The sequence below is a fragment of the Sus scrofa genome, chromosome 16 (genome assembly GCF_054392235.1).
Source record: "Sus scrofa isolate SSC_HxYL_T2T_F1_AM1 chromosome 16, Sscrofa_HxYL_maternal_Yorkshire_Landrace_v2.0, whole genome shotgun sequence".
In the NCBI taxonomy this organism is placed as follows: Eukaryota; Metazoa; Chordata; class Mammalia; order Artiodactyla; family Suidae; genus Sus; species Sus scrofa.
Window position 1 is genome coordinate 82,623,647 of NC_139398.1, and position 22,907 is coordinate 82,646,553.

The window sequence follows — 22,907 nt, forward strand, 5'->3', positions numbered from 1 at the left end:
CTAGGGGTCAAATAAGAGCTACAGCTGCTGGTCCATGCCACAGCAACAGCATTGCGGGATCTGAGCAGAATGTGTGACTACACCACAGCTCATGGCAACAACAGATCCTTAACCCACTGAGCAAGGCCAGGGATCGAACCCTCATCCTCATGGATACTAGTCGTGTTTGTTACCACAGTGCCATAATGGGAACTCCCAGAATAAATTATTGAAATAAATGGCCTACTGCCCCACTCAGCTGAACAAATACAAAACAGTGAAATTGTTAATACCTTTTAATTGGTGTCATCTTTCACTGATTCACATCCTATTTTTCAGTGGATTGCTTGGTACATGTTATCACTGTCATCAAAACCATAAATATCCATTCTGTCCCTGAATCTGAGATGTCCCTGTAGCTCATCCTGTCATCGTTACTGGTGAGAAACATTTAAAATTAGAAATCACTGGTCTTTGAACTCGGTTTCTATCAGGGTACACAGAAGACAACAGGTGGAGATTCTTTCGACCAAGGGCCGATTATGTACCTCTAATTACATCCCTGAGCTTCAGCTTTCTATGTAATAAAAGAGGTACTCTAAAGAAAGGGTTCTTATAATCTCCTTTCTGTAACCATTTGCTTTCTTAATGTCCCCTCACTATTTTCCATATGTGGAAAATAGTTGTTATCCCTCATACGATTTTATATTCTGACATCAGGGATTGTACATTTTTGTTGATCATTCAGTTATCAATTCTGCCTCCCAAAGAAATAAATTTGAGACACTTACTACTACCTAATCCAAGGGTCACAAATTCAAATGCCTGCAGGTTAATAAAGTTATAGTAATTCTTTGCGGGTATACACGTACTATGCACCTTGTCCTGTAACCAGAGCAAAACACTATCTACACGTTTGTGCAATTTATTTAGCCCCTCCTTCACACGTCTCCATGAGAAATGCCTTCTGACATTCATGAATAGATTTAAGAACTTTAAGATCAAAAGCCTTATTTTTGAATTCTCCATTAAAATCAATCTGGTTTTCTGATTTTCCATCTGGTAACTTTTAAAATCTAAACCCATTAAATATAACTTCTAATGTCATTGCTATCATGAGACTTTGAGGCTTCAGGATCATTTGCATTGATAGCAATTAAATATCCAATCTGTTTCACTCTGATCTATAAGAACCAAAGTTGCAAGGCTCTTCACATGAACAACATCTCCAAGAGAAAGAACCTTTGCACCTGTTTCACAAAGGTCAACAGGATTATTATCTCCACAGCAGTCTGCACTCTTCTCTTTTCAACAGGAGTCCTCCTAAGTCTGAGGGAGGCCACCCTAACTCCACATGTGACCCTTGTGAGGAAAGATACTTGTCATACAGCAAAGCTTGGCCTCATTTCCATCTTGTTTACAGGATTCAGTGGCTCTTCCATGGCAATCTCCCTTTTAGCATTTGTCCACCGAGGTACTTCTACACCCTATTAAACAAATTTGAAAAAGAGGCTGGCCGCAGTCAGGTGAGTGGCACTGACCACGCTCCTCCATGTGGTGCAAGGCCATGGTGTGGTGGAGCTTGAGCCCCGTACTCCCTCCCTGCAGCAGGCAGGCCACAGCGGAGGGAGGGGAAGGGGGAGTGGCACTGGCACCAGGTCCAACTGGTAGTCTTGTGCTTTCCTACCATAATATATGATCTCTCTCCTTGGTTTACATTTCTCTTATACTTTCTGTACTTCTGGGTGAAGGGCTTTGCTCATTCCTCCTTGTAGTGAATATGTATTAGGTAAACGTGGCACTTGTTATCCCTCATACGATTTTATATTCTGACATCAGGGATTGTACATTTTTGTTCTTTAGCTCCAACATAATTTAGAACTGTGCTTGGAATATTTCTAAATCAACCCCAAAGAGGAGACTGCTAAAATTGGACTTTTATTCATTGAATTAAAATAACCATGCATACATGACTATCTATTCTTGCCCAAGCATAAGCACTAACCACAGTCACCTCCACTATAATAGACTCCTACTCACACATGTCCATGAAGTAAACATTTTTGCGCCCTACAGATTTTAGTATTCTTTATCCTTTGTGTTTTACTATGAAAAAAGGCCGACATTGGATAGAAAAAAGGATGCCTGGGTTGGGAGACTAAGGAGGAGGCAAAGCACAAAACTTTTCCAACATTATAGAACACTGATTCATTTTTAAAATGGTTTTCCTTTCTTAAAATCTTATTTACTGGAAGTTGTTGTCAGGCTGTGATTAAACACACCGATCACAGGTCTCCGCGCTGTTAACAAGACTAGCAATCCGTCTTCTTAGAGGAAGTCTGATTGCCCCCATTGTGAAGGCCTAAATATTCCAGATGGCTTTGCACAGATTCTTGGGGTTTGTCCAGTACTGTGGACAGCTCCACTTAGTCATCCACAATGGCCTGGGTACATGTCCTCCCCAGAAGTGTTATTATGCATCCTTTGTCCAGCAGTTGTCACAATTCTAAGTATCTACTCTTTTGTCTTCCACTGAGAGATACAATGGTGTTTTCAGATTCAGCATCCAACATTTCATGTGTACTAGATGGCTTCTCTCTGAGCCATCACCAAGCTTTACAGCAAGTTCTTTGATGAAGCACATGAAGTCAACAACAAAAAAATAATTTCTGCCATCTCAAGAGAAGCTTAAAATTGGTATCTTTTTTCTTTGGCCTAGTGACTGAGAGTTTTTATGAGTCACTATTACCGTTTTTTTGTTTTTTGTTTTTTCTTTAAGGAACAGGGGAAAATAAAGAAGAAATAATAACATACCTCCAAACTATCATGGGCAAAGCATAAGATTTTAGATTAGGGAAGTTTTAGTGAAAACACATGTCGCGTTGATGACTGATTTGTTTCAATAGGGGAAAAAAATAATCCCAGAAACCATAGTTACAGAAAGAATTTTGATATCCCAGTGTCAGATCACAAGGCTTAGCACTCCCAAGAAAGTCAGACCCAATAAGGTCAATAGGACTCTGTCCCCCTCTAGTGTCTCTAGTTTTCAAAGGGAATCCATTTCCCTGCTGGCCTCTACAAATCAGTTTTTTCAAGTATCCTTGCAAAAGAACCCATTTGCATTGCACTCCTCATACAAAGTGTTAATAAAGAATCTTGATAAATCCTCAACTATCTTCCTATAACCAATCTAAAGTTGCTCACAGTGAAAGTAAGAGTAAGGATTTCCTCCAGTAACCAACCAATTGCCACATTTGCATATAATCAGGAAGTTAAGATGGATTAGATTAGTCATTCTAAAAGTGTGTCCATCAGTTAATATCATACAATATGTAACTACAAATAATGTCCCTTGATAGTTTACAAATGTGGTTAAAAGTATGTTTTAGCCCTCGAGTTGTAACAATGAATAAATGATGACTTCTCCCTGCAAAAATCTCCTCTTTAAAATGACAGATTTAAACAAGATGAGCTCAAGAATTGTAGAATTCTGTGAAATAGCACAGTTCCTTGTCAAATCATTTTTGGCCTCGAATCCTCTGTTTTTTCACTTATGAAGATAATAAAATATACCACCTCTACCTCACAGAGGAAATGCAGATTTTAACCTAAAGTTCGTAGAATTATTTCAGCTAGACAACTCCATTGTATTTTCTTTTGGCAGAGTTACATGTCATCAAGAGCCAATACTTCACAGCCAAGAAGTGTAGGTACTCTGGAGTTAGACTCTTTGGATTCAAAACTCAGCATTGCTACTTATAGGCTATGCTGGTTTAAGGAAGTTACTTATCACCTCTCAGTATAAATTCCCTCAGTTGTAAAATAAAAAGAAAAAAAAGAGGAGCAGGAGGAAAAGAAAGAAGGTGGTGCTAAAAGAATTAAAAGAAATTTATCCAAAGCAGTCCAACATGAGATACTAATCATTAACTCTTTATAAATGATACCATCTGTGTGGTAGGGGTAAAGTCGAGAAACTAGGCTACAACAACCAAAACAGTAAGAGCAGCAACCCCTTCAGCTGCACTGAGCATCTGCCATGAACTGGGGACTGTGCTAAGTGCTTGACATGTGTCGTGTCCTCCGTTTCCTTACCTGTGCCCTTCTTCTCCACTTCACTTTATGAATGACCATTTTACAAAGAGAGTTCATTTCAGGATTCCTCTGTGAATAACATGATTAGAGAATACTCTCTCACTCGCCCTCTCTCATTTGATTCTTGAAACAACCCAAGGGTTATTTATCGAAGTTATTCGTACTCCCATTTTGCAGAGGCAGAAATATTCAGAGAGACTGAAATGGTATTAAATATTAGAAAACAACTCCTGATTCCAAGTCTGATATTCCCGTTGTCCTACTTCACCGCCTCCCACTGCAAAGACTCTCCGGGTGCGCAAGTGTCATAAGCCTAATTAATGACGGGCGCAGAAATGGAATGGTGCCTGCCCCCTAGAGGAAATCTGAGTACATGGACAGTTGAATGTCCTTTGAGTTCCCCTGCCAAAAGTATATTCTGGCCAAGGAATTATTTTATTCATCAAATGCCAGAGGGTCGAATTTTTATGTAAGCTCAGGATTGGGATGGCTGGCCAGAGGAAGGCAAATAAAAATTGCATGAAGTTTGGAGTAGGCTGGGGGTGGGAGGCAGGAATCTCCCTGCTGACTTGGCCTTTGCTGCATGAAAGAGAAAGCTGAACTTCAGCAAGCCTTATGTGCATCCTAGAAAAACTCATTTGACAAAAATCTAAACCTTCTTTATGAAGGGAAATTCATGATTCTGCAAAGGCCAGAGACCATCCACTTCTTTTTTTTTTTTTTTTTTGAGAAGGAAATGTGAAAAATAGCAACTCTCTTTTTTTTCTTTTTGTTTGTTTAAGGTATAATTAATGCCCACTTGATATCCAGACTTATGCGAAACACGGGAAAGCTGATATAAGACATATAATATCCTGCGAGTTTCCATTGTGGCGCAGAAGATCAAGAATCCAACTATGAGCCATGAGGATGTGGGTTCAGTCCCTGGCCTCGATCAGTGAGTTAAAGGATCAGTCATTGCCACAAGCTGTGGTGTAGGTTGCAGATGCAACTTGGATCTGGAGTTCCTGTGGCTGTAGTGTAGGCTGGCAGCTGCAGCTCCAATTGGACCCCTAACCTGGGAACTTCCATTCACCATTGGTGCAGCCCTAAAATGACCAAAAAACAAAAACAAAAACAAACAAACAAACAAAAACAAAAAACATATAATATCCTTATGCTCAAAGAATTAAATATATTAAGGACCAGTGCTTGGCTATGAAGACTAGAAAGAGACAGACCCAGCCTCAAGGAGCTCACATCTAATAAAAAAGAATACACTAGTAACAAATTATAATACTATAATACTGCACTGCTAGCACTATCAGACATGGGCTCTGTTTAGCACTATCACAGAAATGGTTATGTAGCATGAGAGGAAAAGGTAGGAGAGAGAAATACTGACAAAGTAGTCATGGAAGGCTTCACAAAGGAGATGATAGTTTAGGTAGAATAGTGATATTATTTGAATATCAGTATTTCAAGAAAAAATAAGACTCACAGAAATGCTGAGGCATTCAAGGAAGGCTGAATAGTGTAGGCAGTTCTCCCGTTCTAGAAACATCCCTTTTTCTTTAAGATAACATCTTAATGGAAGGTAATGAAGCAGTCGAGTGGGAAGAAAGTGATCATTGCTAATGTGATACATACAGCAAAAGCAGAACAGCGAAGCCTTTAAGAGCTGGCACAGACAGTCAAGCACCACCCCAACTTCAAATATCAGCATCACCATTTTTTAGATTTGGGATCTTGATTAATTCAGTGAGAGTCTCTGAACCTCCTCTTTCCTCAACATTAAGAGGGGATAACACCACTAACTTAGGGTTGATGTGAACATATTAGTAAGATTGTTAATAATATTTAAAATGTCAAAGCACATATTATTTAGAAGTAGGAAAAAAATGATAGAGTCCTGAGTGATGTCCAGTAATTGTGCCAGGAAGTAGTGAAAGATTACATTCATGGGAATAAAAAACGTGTCAGGAAAAAGAAAAATAACCCAATCAGAGTTGAATTATTTTACTTGATATTCAACCTTTTGGGGAAATGTCCTTTCCTTGCAGGCACAAGTTGTACATCACTACAGCTAAAGACAAAGTAGAGAAGAACAATAGTCAAAGCAAGCATTAGCCCCTGTCTTTTTGTTTGTTTGTTTGTTTGTTTTTCTTATGGCTGTACGCAGGGCATATGGAAGTTCCCAAGCCAGAGATTGAATCCAATCTACACTGCAGCTGTGAAAATGTTGGATCCTTTAACTGGGGCTGGGGATTGAACCATTGCCTGCGCAGCAAACTGAGCTGCTGCAGTTGGATTCTTAACCACTGCACCACAGCAAGGACTCCATCCCTGCTTATTTGGAGTTCTTTAACTGGTGATTTTGCCACTGGAACAAAAGCAGTCAGCCACTGTCCAAAGTGTATGCGTTTGCCTAAGGAGGCATGAATTTTAACTGGCCTTTGCCACCTGGAGAAGTCAGTTTTATCAGGGTGCCCTACTGAATAAGCCCTGAATATAGAGAAGTATGAAGATTTAACAAGGATGAAATTTTCAATAAATTGAAACTTCATTATTCCTTATGATCTATTCATTCATGAAAAGCTTGGAATGATCCTTGACTCTTATTTTCTCTCTTAATGTCATCTGCTCTACTTTTACAATGTGTCCAGAATCTGACCTCTAAAGCTTTCACTTTAGTCCAAGCCACCATCATTTCTCACTGGACCATGACAATGGTCTCTGAACTGAGCCCTCCCTTTTCCACTCTTTTCTCTCCTGCACTCTTTTCCCCATATACTATCTTGATAGATGATGCAAAATCATATCAGATTACATCATTCCTTTTCTCAGATTCCCCAAAGTCTTCCCACCCACTCAGGAAAAAACAAAAAAACAAAAAAACAACCCGGCATGATCTGATCCCATTATCTCAGGTCCCTCCTTGCTCAGCCTTCACCAACTATTCTGGCTTCTTTCCTCTCTCACAGACATAACGTGCACCCACCCCAAGACTTTTACACCCCTCTCTTTTGCTGGAACATCTTCTCCTAAGTAACATCCCAGTGTATTAGCTCACTTTATTCAAATTCTAATAAAGTAGCAACATACTAATTTTAACACTCCCAAATTAACACCTCTGAAGGAGTAACCAATCCCTATTACCACTCTCTTCCCAACTCGCTTTTTATTTCATAGCATTTATCACCATTTCATAGAGTAAATATATTGTTCTCAGTTACTCACTTCCCTCTACTGAAGCTTCACAAGGACTAACACTGTGCTTTTTTCTCTGACGTATCTTCAATGCCCATTATACATACTCAGTGCAGTTCTGGTGAATAAATACCAGTGGAGTCAGCTTCAGGAAATGAAATGTAGTAGACACACAAATCATGTGATACAAAAATCTGTTTAAAGATATTGCTGTTCATTGACTTAACACTACAATGAGATGCTAAAAATTGAAATAATGCACACATCAATATTGAATGAAAGCCATGATAGAAACATCCTAAGTTATTGGATCTTACAGACTCCTTGCTTTTTATTAAAGGTAGAAGGGGAAGTGCAAACCCCAAGTTGAAATGAAATAAATGAAGCAAGAGCTACTAGTTTAAATAGCTACTTCATAAATATAAAATTTATTTTTTCCTCATTAAAAGTAATGGTCAAAATTTACTGTAGAGTTATGTTGGTGCTATTACACACACCCATCTATTGCATTTTATTTAACAAATGTGTTATTCTTATGAAAGCCCTAAAGATTGTGGAAGCATAAAATGGTACATAGTCAAACTCTTTTAAAATTGTTTCGTATTTAATTTATCATATGATTAGGGGAAGAAATATGTGACTTGAACTCATGGATCTACCCAACTATTGCTTTGACTAAGAGCAATATAGATATTTTTTAATAAGCCAAAAGAAAAATATTAAGTAAATAATAGTAGAGGTGTTAACTTGAATGTGGCAAAAATTGTGAAAGTTATTTGTGAATTATTCAAGCTTAGAAGATGCTGACACACGGTATTTCACTTTAGCCTTGCAGAAATTTTGTGAGAAGTTGCCATTAATCTCATCTCTACTTTCAGATAAAATATTAATACTCAGAGAGATAAGGCAAACTACTCAGGTTCTCATAGCTAATGAACTGAAAAACTGCAACTAAAAACCATGTTTTCCAGACCATATAGCTGATATTCTTTCCCCTAATCTACCAGAATAAAAACCATCTTCCATCTCAAAACCAACACTGGCTGTCAAGGATTAGGCCAGAATTTCAAACTGGAAACCGATTATCTGAATCTTGCCCAAAGAGGGGTTTTGTTTATCCCACATTTTCTTTATAAATTAAAACTCAAAAGAAACATTTTTTAATAAACCAAGAAATTTTATATATATATAAAATTATATATATTTATATATATATATTTAATATATATATGGCTTCATTTGAAAACCCCAGACAGCCAGACAACTGTACAAGTCAAAAGTCAGCTGGAGTTGGGTCCCATGGATATGTACATATTCCTTAGAGAGAGGTGGTGTCCCCAGATTGTCAACTACAGTATCGGTAACAGACTGGCTGTTATTACAGACATTTCTGAGCTTTGAGACCACTGGACCACAAAAGAGTTATTTCATGATCAAGTGATCAATTAGGTTCTGAAAGTTGAACAGAAAGACACTGGATGAAATTCAGTCAAATTAAATAACAGGACCATGCATACTTAGCTCACTACCTGAGGCAGTACTGGTACTAAATAATTACTGGGGTACTTCTGTCCAGTCTATTTTTTTTTCCCTCTGCCTTATTGAAAGGAATGTTCTAGGAAAGATAGTGTTTCCCAAAGATGGGTTCACTGATCACTTCAAATCGATCTGGAAGGCTTGTTAAAATGAGTAATTTCTGGGTGTCATTTTGAAATGCATTTGACTGGATGATGCAAGATATAAGGGCCTCATTTTTGGACAATCACAGGAGGCAAGTTACTTCTGAGTCAGAGCTGTGCTTCAAGGGATGACATTTACATAGGAGGCAGTATGAATGGTGTCCCTGAAGTTACACATTATGCCAGCCCTGATTCCCAAATGACTGGGTTTCCAGGATGCCAGGAAAAGATTTAAACAAAAGTAAAAGCATTTGCAGGAAAATAGGAAAAACTCAGAAACACAGGTTTTTGTGGAGAAAAGGCAAATAAGTCAAAATAAATAGATTCCAACAGCCACAGACCGCAATTCATCATTTACACTAACTGTAAGCAAAGTCTTGGTTCACCAGGTCTAATGACCTCATCCCAAAGTTAATACTTAGCATCATTTCAAAATCCTGCTTATGCAAGTCTATTCCCCAAACACTTTAGTCACAAAAGTGGAATTATTCTCCTTTGGAAAAGAATGGAAATAATTCCAAAGTGACTAAATGTCAATTTCCAACTGGACAGCCAACTCTTCACCATCAAGGGAGGAGGCACCTTCTCCATCAATCATACCTCAAAAGCCCCTGGAATGGGACACGGCAGAGCCTGGGAAACACAGCTAAACATCTTGAGATCTGTTGGTAGAGGAACTGCCGCAGTGCATGAGTTAGACATGCCCTGAAGTCCTTCATATTCCTGAGATTCGAGCATTCCATCTTCTATTTGAAAAATAATAGAAATCATAACTTCTATAAACAGCATGGGTAGTGTTGTGGTGAGCATAGCATAACTCCTAGAATTGGGTGCTGCTAATATGCTAGCCATGGAATAAAGTCTGAGCCAGCCTTTCATGTACATTTGGAATGCACCCCAGTAAGACTAAAGGAGAATGGGTACAGCCCATCCCTTACTGCCTTTCTAGGACATGGTGTTACATCAGTGTCAGTCCTTCAAAGGCACTGAACCTGCTTCTTACCATCACTGTTTAAATATTAAACAATAACAACCACACAGTTTGTTTGCAAGGCAGGGAGTTAAAAAGCAATCTTGTTCCACACTAGTTAGTACCATGAAGACATCTCGGAGGAATAAGACCACACAAAGGCTGTCAGATGGTATTATTCTGAACAAATTCAGCTTCCACCTTGCGTGAACAGGCACTGCCCCCTTGTGGTCACAAGAGGCCTCAAGAGAATTTCTACAACAGAGGCAACTCCCAGTGAGCCTTTGAAAATGGAGTCCAGCATAGCATTTTTGGCATAATTGATGGTACTGCTTTAAGAAGCTGCGTCTTCCCTGCTCACATGGAAATTGCAGTAACTTGCAGCAGTAAATTTGTTTGACAATGTAAAAGTCCCCAAAACATACATTGCTCCATTTAAATATGGAACCATCTTCCACGTTACTAAATCTTTCATTGGTATGTCAACAGTTAATAAATATTTATTGCCTACTAAGAGTAAGGAATTTTTTCTGTATATTGGGGATATCTATGGGAAAATATAGTCTTTGTTTTCACTGTGCTTGCTATTTGGTGAGTACTGTGAAAATATACATTAATAATGATCATGATGTGCCTGGTTTTTTAATACAAAGAGTGTCATGCTCATATAGAATTCTTCCCCACCTCCCAGAGATGGGGGGGAAAAAAGGCAAGGAGGTATGATCTTGCCATCTTGCCATTCTGCACTATCTGTGTTGGAAGGGCTTCAAAAGACCATTCAGCATATGTTTTGATTTGTAGTGGTGGAAAAATAGGGTTGTAATCAAGAGTATGGACTTTGGGTTCCAATGTCGAGGATCCATAGTCCAGACTGAAGACCTGTGCAAGTCACAGGAAACTTTGAACTTCCACACCCTCCTCTGTTTAATGAGATCATAAAATTGATTTGTAAGTTTGTAGCAAAATCAAAAGGATCAAGAAGTAAAGTGCCCAGCCAAGCAACAGGTTCAGGGAGGTGAGGGGGTAATCATTCAGAGGTGGTGGCAGAAAGTTGTTTCGTACGCTACTGCTCCCTGTACCTCTGTTTTTCATTTTTATCTAGAGGGGAAAAAATGTGATTTTTCACACGGTTGCAGAACAAACAGAACTGGGACTTTTGTTTCGCATCGTACATTTGTGTTCTTTTGAAAGATCTGGCACATTCCAAATGATCACATCTCTCTTCTTTCACAGCTCATGGGAGTATGTTTGGATGTTATGCCAGGTCATTAGGAAAGAGCACATGAGAATCCCAGCCATGTGATGCTGACACTGTCTTTAAGGTGACTTACTCATAATTGGATTCAGTAAGTGTTTTTTAAAAATAATGCTTAATAATATTATAGACAATAATTATTGTTATTAATAATAATAATTATTGTTATTACTATAACTACTACTTTGAGAAGATCTGTCTAAAATGGCGCTCGGGCAACAAACAGCAGCCCCCAAATCTATGAACTTGGTTCAAAGCATGTTATTTATGTACATATCATTTTGGATAGTGTCCCTGAGAAATTGATGCCCTATGGAGTCAGGACACAAAACAGAAGTAAAACTGCCAGCTCAAAATGAAGAGCAATGAAGGCCATCAAAAATGTGTAGTTTGTCTCATATTCCTCCTTAGCCTTTAAGGTGACTGCTTCCATGGTGACAGGGGGACAGGTTGTCTGATCACAGAATGAAAGCTGAACATAGGCTTGGATCACCTGTTGCAAGGTCCTTCTTTCATGAGCCAGGCAGATGGCACATCTGAGTGGAATGGAATGGGGGGTGGGGAAATTGATCAACTAGGGAGCAATGAAAGAACACCCACAACTCAGAACTAGCCAACTGTCTCTAGGCAAGAGTGTGATTCTACTCTTGCCATATCTGCAGATATTTCAAGAGAAGTTAAAACGCTAGAATTTATGTAACATGCCCCATTTTTTCAAAACACTGGGTACGCCAAACAAAGCAGTTTAAAGAGGAGGATTAAACCTGAAGACTTCCCATTTGCCACTCTGACCTAGTTGGTACCCCTTATTTTTAAAAAGAGGAAACTGAAGATCAGAGTTGGGAAGGGACTCTTCAAAGGCCACATGGTTTGTGAACCATAAAGACAGGAGGGATGAACACGTAATCCACACCACCGACTAAAGGATACAGCTGGTGTACTTCCCATATGCTATCTTATCTCTCTCACACATCTTGCTACATCTGGCATTTGTGGAAAGTCTCAACTACAGTGATCCAAGCAGAGAACTTCTTATCTTGATTGACCCCTATGGTTTTCCAGAAATCAAGTGACACGTTTGGGGTGGGGGTGGGGAAGCAGCATGCTGGTTTGGTTAAGAAATACAACCCAGATGGATAGAAAGCATTTGGAGAAAAGAAGGATGCATTTATGCTGAATTATTCTTATTTTTGTGCTTCAACAAGTAGTATACATCTGGAAAGAGTTATCCAGTTAATGGAATGAGATTTGGGGCCATAATCATCTTTAAATAGGAGAAAGGAATTATGGAGGAGCTTAATTACCAATCTAAAATTCCTACTGGAATTGAGTAAGTTTTTGTTATAGCCCCATTTTGAGATCTAACTAGCCAGTGACTTGGAAAAGTCACTCTCCCTCCACTGCTCCCTTGGGGTGATTAATCTCCCCCACCCTTAATCCCAAAGTTGTTTAACTTCCACTTTTTTAATGATTAAAGCAAATATCCAGCAACCTGGCAGCTAGGATGAACCACAAAAGCTCCATCCCACATTAAAGGGATCTGTGAAGGAGGTAACGTTGGATCTCTGGCTCTCGACCTTGGATTTTGGAATTTCTCTTTGCTCGTGTCAAGAGTCTGGACATAGGGCTGAAAGGGAGCCTGCCATTATTACTAGAGAGATGGTGTGGAGGGAAGGGGACAGTTTGAAGAAGGAGAATGGCATGTGAAAACTTAGCCCCACATTTAAATATATTACCTAAGAAGTCAGCATCCTCTGTATTTCTAGGTCCTAGGTCTTCACATCTAGTTCATGGCTTTATTTAAAGGAAGTCATTTTCCAGGTGTTACAAATCGAATTACATTCCTCCAGATTTCATATATGAAAGCCCAAGTGTGACTGTCTTTGGAGGCAGAGCTTTTAGGAAGTAATGCAAGTTAAGTGACATCATTAGGGTCCTAATCTAATTAGAATGTTTTTTAACTTTCTAAAAGAAATAGAGAAATCTCTCTCTATTCACCTGCATGCAAAAAGAAAAGGCCATATAAGGACATAGTGAGAAGACAGCCAGCACCTTGATCTTGTATTTCTCAGCCTCCAGAACAGTGAGAGGGAAAAAAAAAAAAAATGTCTACTGTTTAATCCACCCAGCCTGTGGTGTTTTGTTATGGCAGCCAAGCTGACAAAGACATCAGGTCTCCACCTCACACACAGGAGGATACATTTGTTCTTATAAACACATTTACTTTTATTTTATGCTGTCATACACTGTGGGCTATAGCAAAGCTGGGAGTCCTTGACTCCCAGACATGGAGACATGCATAGAGATATCAAGGGACATGCTCACGTTTTGGAGCAGGTGAGCGGCCTTGGGGCCAGCTCCACACCCAGCTCTTGTTTCCAGAAGCAGATGCACCTATGTTGGGGATCAGCTCCTTCAACTGTGAGCTCTCTCTCCTAACAAAGGGGCTTTGGTGACACTTTGCTTGCTTCACACTGGTCACATTTTGCCCTACAGAATGTTTCTAATCAGCATGAAAGGGAAGGGGGTAAAGAAATGACACTTTGAAGCTGGGCAGAGAAACAAGGAGTCAAAGAAAGATTAATTGCCTTTCAGCTGTCAGGACAGTAATTAAATTGAGGTTGTTGATGCCAACCGCGCTTTGATTGTGTGAAATAAAACTCCAAAGGCATCCCCATTTCCATTGCTTTTTACTTCTGTGAGGAAGGCAGGGTGGCCTGAATTACCTGCAAACAGAGTGACTTGTTCTTGGCCAGCTTCCAGCCCAAGCAGCCTCCTAGGGATAAGCAGGGTTAAGGCTCTCTAACTTTCTGCACTCTTTATGAAAGAAAACCACTCAGTTCATGTGTGCCTACAGGGCCACCTTTGGAAGAGGGGATACCTAAGCATTAAGAAGTACTTCTAGAAAAGGAAACCAGCACGCTATGCCCAGGCTGAGAGTGTTCTGACCATCCCAAAGGGAACTTGGGGTTTTGGATGAGTGATGTTGAGCTGCAGGTCTGGAATCCCAGATTCTTGGGCTAGGAATCCTAGTTCTGACCTCCCATCTCTCTGACTGAACATAATGTATTTTACCTCTGGGCCTCTGGACCACAGGTTAAATCCTTACCCTCTCTCATCCTTTCTGGAAGAATGAGAATATTAGAATGACCCCCTTACAGTGCTAATTGTCCTTGATTCTAAGATACGACCCTCCCAAGTTCCATGAACATTTGTTCATGGCTAAATATCCTTCCCTAATAGAATTGTAGCTGCAGAGTATCCAAAATTTCCCCCTGACCTCCAGATATCTAGGAAAGGGGAATATCAGTCAATTCAAGTAGTACATATTAGCTGCTCACATACTGTGAATGTCAGTGATTCCAGAATTTACTTGCACCTGCTCCCTGACACCTGGAATTCATTTGGTTAAAAAAAGAAGAGGAAGTCTTAGTGCCCTCAGAGTCAAAGTATCCAAACCCTCAGGAGAGGGGACACAAAGGCCATCTTCCCAAGGTGCAAATAACTGATGGCAGAGTGTTTCCTTTAGTAGGTGAAGATGCTGAGAAATAGCTTGCAATTACTTGGTATCTAGGGATAGTGGTGCGATAAACAGGGGCAAGGGAACAAGAAATGGGTGATGTATGCACTATTTTGTCTAAGACCAGCTTTGTGTCCAGCAAGCTTTGCTCCCAAGATAAAATTTCATTTTTTGTCTCTAAGAGAAAGTACACTAGTTTCTCACTGAAAGACTAACAACAACGGAAGTTCTCATTGTGGTACAGCAGAAACAAATCTGACTAGGAACCATGAGGTTGTGGGTTCAATCCCTGGCCTCACTCAGTGGGTTAGGGATCTGGTGTTGTCGTGAGCTGCGGTGTAGCTCACAGATGCAGCTGGGATCTGATGTTGCTGTGGCTGTGGTGTAGGCCAGCAGCTGTAACTCGGATTGGACCCCTACTCTGGGGACCTCCATGTGCCATGGGTGCAGCCCTAAAAAGCAAAAAAAAAAAAAAAAAAAAAAAAGAAAAAAAGAAAAAAGAAGACTAACGACAATGATGATTCCTATAAAGAACTATTGCAAACATCTAAGGTGATAAGGATGCAAAATGCTTTCAACTGTGCTATTTCAGTGGAAAGATAATGTTGAACATTTGTAGGATTGAACTGAGAAATTAATTACACCTTTTGCAGAGGACTGAATATGGCCCAGGGACTCTGATAAGTGCTCTGTTTCTATTACATCATTTAACCCCCCACCAGCCTTGTGATGTAAATACCATTCCTCCTCCCCAGCGTCAGCATTTCTCAGACTCAGGTTTAGAAACATTAAGTCACTTAGTCAAGGAAAACACTACTGAAAAATTATGAATCCAGAATTCAATTAAAGTTTTCTTATTTCAGAAACTTCATTCTTCATTAACAACCCTATATTGTGCGCGTGTTCTGTGTCATTGGACATGTACAAGAGGCTGAAGAAAGAAATGTCATGAACACTGAGTGTGATATTTTTCTTTAAGGTTGGAGTCAACCTATGGAGACTTCTAAGGCTGTGCTTAGAAAAGGCATAATCTCTAGACATAGCCGGTGTCTGGCTATGTCAGTGTCAACTGAACTTTAGTTCCAGCGCATTCCTTAACATTAGAAGAGAATGGCTACCAAATGTGAGTTGAGTTTTCCAACAAAACTGTCTTTCTTCCAGCAAGAATTTACCTTCTGGAGTTCCCACTGTGGCTCAGCAGTAATGAACCCGACTAGTATCCATGAGAACATGGGCTCAATCCCTGGCCCCACTCAGTGGATTAAGGATCTAGCATTGCCATGAGCTGTGATATAGGTCACTGATGCAGCTTGTATCTGGCATGGCTGTGTCTGTGTCTGTGGGGCAGGCCAGAAGCTGCAGCTCCAATTCAACCCCTACCCTGGGATCTTCCATATGCCACAGGAACAGCCCTAAAAATAAATTTAAAAATTAAAAAAAAATTAAACTTACCTTCTATATCCTTTGTTGGCAATTGTTTAATGGGTACTTGGTTTTTCAGAATATGCATTTCTTCTTCCTCATCCTATTACTCACTGCCCAATCCTCTTTATTTAGTGCACTCCATTGTAGTTCATGGTGCTCAATCCCCATGCCCTGTCATTAACCCAATTTTCTTTTGCATCATCTGCAACTAAATTATGACTAATATCACTTCCTTTGCTCTGTGCTCTGTGCTATGGGCCCTGCATATCTGCCACTAGTTAATTGGAAGAAAAAGGTAATTAATCCACCCAGGTACCATTACTTCTGTGAAAAAGGCTATTGTTCATATTTTTAGAAGCTGTAAGATTAATCTTTATGGAGTAAGAAATTTGCCTTTGGATAGAATGAGCACATCCACATCCCTCTAGCTTCCACCCCGGGCCCAATTTTAATAAACGATCATTTACCCAGTACCTACTATGTGTGCAGGCCTGTGATTAAAAGAGTAAGTTTTATAAATTACATAGAAGACTCATTTCCCCTGATGTGGATGTGAAATAAACTATTATTCTTAAGTGAATTTCCCAGAATCAAAAGTTCCCTTTGATTCTCAGAACTTAAAAAAAAAAAAAAGGTAGCCCTTTATTTTTCCTACAAAATTTCTGTAACGAGTTAAACATTTCTTCACCTACTGGAGCAGAGTATACACATAATTAGATAACTCCCCTCTTTGGTGACTTAGGGTTAAGCACATAAATTACTAAGCAACACGATGATACATGAATACATCTTAGGGATTCAACAGGCTTTTGCCTTCATGTTAAATGTCCCACAAAGTGCTCTGCTCCTGGAAATTTTGAGCCTTTTACTATTTACGTGTTTTCCCCAACTACCATCACTCACCTACATACATACTCACACCAGTATACCCACTATTTAATTGGCCAAAGTCTCTGCAACTGCTTGAGTCTCTGCCTTTAGCTGCACATTCTGAATTGTGCTCCTTGTCTTTTAAGTTCTAAGAACAAAGCGTGGTAGTTTAACTGCAGCTGTGGCTGCCTACAATTCCTCCCATCAATAGGCAGATCTGTAGGAATCTTGATCAGCCCTATGATTTACTTTGACCAACAGAATTCTCCAGAGATGATGCTGTGCCAGTTCGGACCCCAGGCTCAACAGTTTCACTTTCACTCTAGGAAGCTGGCCTCCCTGTATAAAGAAACTCAGAACAGACTATCAAATAAGAGAGGCCAAGAGGAGGCTCAACAGTTTCACTTTCACTCTAGGAAGCTGGCCTCCCTGTATAAAGAAACTCAGAACAGACTATCAAATAAGAGAGACCTCCCTCGAAGGTGGGAGGTCTTGCTGAACAGTGCGGCCTCCTCGTTGTATGACCTAAGCTGATGCTCGGGAAACCTCAAACTCATGGAAAATTATTCTTGTTGATTTAAACCACTATCTTTTGGCCAGTAAGAAATATTTTGAAATCATATGTAAAGAGAATGACAAAACTCTGAATATACATTTGGGCCACCCTGTACATTAAATGTATCATATTAAGAAAAACACTGATATCTATTTAGAATGGTCAGAAAAATAATTTTCTCAACTTTCAAGTTATGACTACTTTATAAAAGGGATGTTGCTAGATTAATGAGGAACTATTGAAAAGTAAAGGGAAGTCTTTTCTCAAAAAGTGTCTAAGGAGATGGGAGGTATAAATTAGGAGTTTGGGATTAACATATACATAATACTATATATAAAATAGGTAACTAACAAGGACCTACTATATAGCACAATATATATACTCAATATTCTGTAATGACCTATATGGGAATGAACCTGAAAAAGAATGGATACATGTGCGTATATGTGTGTTATATATAACTGACCCACTTTGTTATACACCTGAAACTAACACAATGTTGCAAGTAAACTATACTCCAATTTTTTTTTTGAATTTTTTGAATAAACGTCTAAGGAAAAGATGTAAATGTAGGGCTGAACACAGTATAAGGCAAGGTGGGAAGACTGATTAATGAATTCAAAAAGTTCATGTTAGGAACCAATATAAAAAGGGGCGAGTAGGAAAACAGCAAAGAACAAAGAAGCACAGGAGGGTTTACAAGGTAGCTGAGAATGTTCTCTGTGAGAAGTGTTTTTGCAACAAAAGAATGTCAATTGTAACCATGAGGTGAATACTGTAAGAATAACTTACATCTTTAGCTGGGACTAAGTGGAAGTTCAGAGATTGGCCTAAAGGTTTTTAAAAACTCTCAAAAAGCTGAGAGTTAAGTTTGTGAAAGTATAAAATGGACAGTATTCCATGAATTTATTCAACCAATAATTATTGAGCACCTGTTCTGGATGATAGAGATACATCAGTGAAAAACACAGCCAAACAACCCTGTGTTTTTGAAGACTGCACTTTCTCTGGGGGAGAGAGATAATAAGCCTAATAAGAAGCAAATTTTAGATAGGAGTTAAAAAAAAAAAACAGAAGAGTCATAGATCAGAAGAGCTGTGGAGAAGCAATTAATTTAAATAGGGTAATCAAGGAAGATCTCCTTGAGAAAGGGGTATGTGAGCACAGTTGAAGGAGAGAAAGGAGTGAGATGGGTGGAAATAGGTAGGAGAGTTCAGTGTGCCCAGCCAAGTAAAGAGCCCTTGAAAAAGTCATGGAGTGGGAGCAGGCCTGGCATGTGTGAGGAACACAGAGGACAGTGTGGCCAGAGTGGAATGGGCAAGAGGGCAAGAGCAGTAAAAACAACCAGTGTGGTAACAGGGCACAGATCATGGAAGCCCATCCAAAGCACTTCAGCTTTTACTCAGTGAAGTAAGAAGCCTTTGGAGGCTTGAACAGAGGAGTCCCAGGAACACTTTTTCAAAATATCCGTCCAGCAACTATGCTGAAACCAACTATAGAAGACAAAGTTTCAAGTAGTAACTTGTTTAAGAGGTTATTTACTTGATCCAATAGAGAATTAATAGTGCCTTGGGTCAAGGTGAGTGAGCACACACACACGCACAATTAATAGTGCCTTGGGTCAAAGTGAGTGAGTACACACACACACACCCACGTGCACACACATGAATGACTGGAGTTTAAAAATATTTGGTTGGAGGGGGTTGCCCGTCATGGCTCAGAGGAAATGAATCTGACTAGTATCCATGAGGATGCAGGTTTGATCCCTTGCCTTGCTCAGTGGGCTAAGGGTCCAGTGTTGCTGTGAGCTGTGGTGTAGGTTGCAGACTCAGTTTGGATCCCATGTTGTGGCTGTGGTGTAGGCCAGCAGCTATAGCTCTGATTCAAGCCCTAGTCTGAGAATTTCCATATGTTAGATACAGCCCTAAAAAGACCAAAAAAAAAAAGGAGAGAGAGAGGTTTGTGGGGGAAGAACTAGTCATGGGATCATAGATGTGAAGTTTCTTTCTTATCTGAGACTCCAGAACCTTGAACAGGTATATGCAAGGTGATATTCTAGGGGACTCAAGAGTCCTGCTCACCCCAATAGCCTAGTCATTCTTAGGATGCTTCCTGAAACTTTACCACCTGATTTAAATAATTTTTTTAAGGAATTCAATTCCAACTTAGATGTGAATTACCCTGGGGACCCAAATGCTACAAATAATCATCACTTACACATATAATTGAATAACGAAACAGAAAACAGGAGTTCCCATCATGGCTCAGTGGAAACAAATTTGACTGGCATCCATAAGGACATGGGTTTGATCCCTGGCCTTACTCAGTGGGTTAAGGATACCGTGTTGCCATGAGCGGTGGTGTAGGTGGCATATGTGGCTCAGATCCCAAGTTGGTGTAGGCCAGCAGCTCTGGATCTGATTTGACCCCTAGCCTGGGAACCTCCATATAGCATGGGTGTGGCCCTAAGAAGACAAAGAGAGAGGCAGAGAGGGAGAGGGAGAGGGAGAGGGAGAGGGAGAGAGAGAGAGAGAGAGAGAGAGAGAAAGAGAGAAAGAGAGAAAGAAAGAAAGAGAAAACAAATGTTTGCTTAGATAAAGGGAAGTGGATTTTTTCTATGTCTGAGAGAAACATTATCTTTTATAGGGAAGCTAAAGAAAAAGTGGTTATAAAAGGGGAAAAAGTGTGATTGAGTTAAAAAAAAAGTGTGACTGCCTTTGGTAGATGTTGGGTTGGTTATGAAGACGACTCTTCATTTTGGTAAACTCTGTTACCAAGGAGAGATGAAAAGCAGGGCTTGTGAGAGAAAAGAACCCCGTTCCGCAGGGTACTCCTTCCCAGCATCTTCCAAGTCTTCAATAAACGCACCGAACTCAAAAAACACAGGGAAGGGTGTGTGCACATGTAAAGAGATCAGAGCATCTGTGCAAAGAGGCTGATGTGACAGAAAGCACATGAGTAGGGCTAAAATAGCATAGGATGCTCTGGAGGCAAGCAGTAGAGACACCTCAGCCAGTCTAAGAGATGAGAAAGAGATTGTTAGGATGAGAGACCTCTAACCTGAGACCTAAGGAATGAGCAGATATTTAATAGGAGGGAGTAGTGGTGGGAGGAAACCTAATACTCCAATGAAGGGCAATGCCATATGCAAAGGCCTTGAGGTGGAGAGGAGGAGAGGTGGCTGTTTCGAAGAAATAGAGAAGATCTATGTGCCATGATGGGAAATGGGTCTGAAGATTGACCAAGAAAAGAAATGGAAAGAACTTTGATTAAGAGTTAAAAATGAGGCAAAGGCAATGGGACCCATTAAAAGGGATTCTGTAGGGAACCACCCGGACTAGATTTGCTTTTTAAATGACTTTCTCTGTTGCCTGCGCAGATAATCCACCTCAGACATTGACCAGTGACCCTGGAGAAAGATGATGGTGGCTTAGAGAGTGAAGATCAGAAAAAGTAAAGATCTCTAGATGTACTTAAGAGAGAAAATAAGGATAATGTACTCACTGACTACATATGGCAGAGAAGTGGGAGAGGGAACTAGAGACGGTGGCCAAATTTCTTCTTGTAATAAATACACGACCTTTATCAAACTTTACTCAATTCATATTTTTAAAATGACATTTCAGATTTTAAAGATTAAGGCAGTATACAGTGGGAAGAGCACAAAACATGGCCAGTCAGGAAAGCTGGAGTCTATTCTCAGTTTTGCCACAGGCTCTGTAACCTTTCCCCGCAACAGGAGTCAGAAGACCTTGTTCCACCGGAGGTAGGGAATACATTGATCCCTGAAAAAATAGGAGGCATCTACTTGGTGATGGGAGCCAGGCTGGTGCTGCAGACAGAGGAGCTATCTCTGTCTCTGACATTCTGGCAGGGGGCCACGTAATACACTGATTCCATTTGGCAGCAGCAAAGTAGTTAATGAAAACTCCTCTTTCAAGATGTGACATGTTCCGCGTGAGCTGTCAGAAGGAAAGTTTACATAATGAAGAGTACTGGCATGGATCAAAGCCATCTGGAATAGCCCAATTCCCCTTTGGGCATCTTGTGACTGGGGAGTCCTTCTGAGAGGAAAGCAGAGAGATGGTTTCTGGTTCTGTGAACAGCTATGCAAGGGGATTAGTGCATATACTGAGAAGGTTGAGATCAGGGGTTTGATTTTTTTAGGGAATCAGTGAATGCTATGTTGTACAGTGTCTATTTTTTCGATGGAGGACCTCTCAGAATGCATTTACTATACTTCCAACAATAAAGAGTCCCCTAATTCATGTTGCCCTTTCCCCCACTCATTCCACAGTGTAGGTGATGCAGGGACAGAAGTGGTACTCCATTGGTCACATCCCCATAGATGGTTCTGGGGTGGGTGTGGGAAAATGTCAGTCCAAACAGAGAAATTCTCTTTTCTAGCAATTCTGTGGCCAAGGTACTCTCGCTCCCTATCTCTGTCCCTAAAACTCTTTACTCTACATATGCATCTCAAAAGATGTAATTCCACTGCAAGTGGTTCAACTGACAAGGGATTAATCTCCAAAATCTATAAACACCTTCTGCAGCTCCATACCGAAAAAACGAAAAACCCCATCAAAAAATGGGCAGAAGATCTAAACAGACAGTTCTCCAAAGAAGACATGCAGATGGCCAAAAAACACATGAAAAGATGTTCAACATCACTCATTATCAGAGAAATGCAAATCAAAACCACTTTGAGGTATCACCTTACACCAGCCAGGGTGGCCATCCTCAAAAATTCTACAACCAATAAGTGCTGGAGAGAGGGTGTGGAGAAAAAGGAACCCTAGTACACTGTTGGTGGGATTGTAAATTGGTGCAACCACTGTGGAAAACAGTATGAAGATGCCTCAGAAAACTAAACATAGAACTACCATTTGATCCAGCAATCCCACTCCTGGACATCTATCCAGAGAAAACCATGACTGGAAAAGACACATGAACTCCCTTGTTCACTGCAGCACTATTTGCAACAGCCAAGACATGGAAACAACCTCAATGTCCATCGACAGAGGAGTGGATCAAGAAGATGTGGTACATATACAGAATGGAATATTACTCAGCCATTAAAAGGAAAGAAATAATGGCATTTTTAGCAACATGGGTGGACCTAGAAATTATCATGCTAAGTGAAGTCAGTCAGACAATGAGACGCCAACTTTGAATGGTATCACTGACATGTGGAATCTGAAAAAAGGACACAATGCACTTCTTTACAGAACAAATACTGACTAACAGACTTTGAAAAACTTATGGTTTCCAAAGGAGAGAGTTTGGGGAGTAGGGGGATGCACTGGGGTTGTGGGAGGGAAATGCTATAAAATTGGGTTGTGATGGTCATTGTACAGCTATAAATGTAATAA

The 22,907-nt window shown here is 40.1% G+C and overlaps 1 long non-coding RNA gene and 1 pseudogene across 3 annotated transcripts in view; both read right to left on the reverse strand.

The window, feature by feature from the left end:
- The window catches only part of LOC110257249 (uncharacterized), an 830,883-nt gene that overhangs the window by 75,218 nt on the left and 732,758 nt on the right, over window positions 1-22,907 (reverse strand). The window lies entirely within an intron of this gene.
- LOC100624020 (inorganic pyrophosphatase 2, mitochondrial pseudogene) lies at window positions 888-2,332 on the reverse strand (annotated as a pseudogene).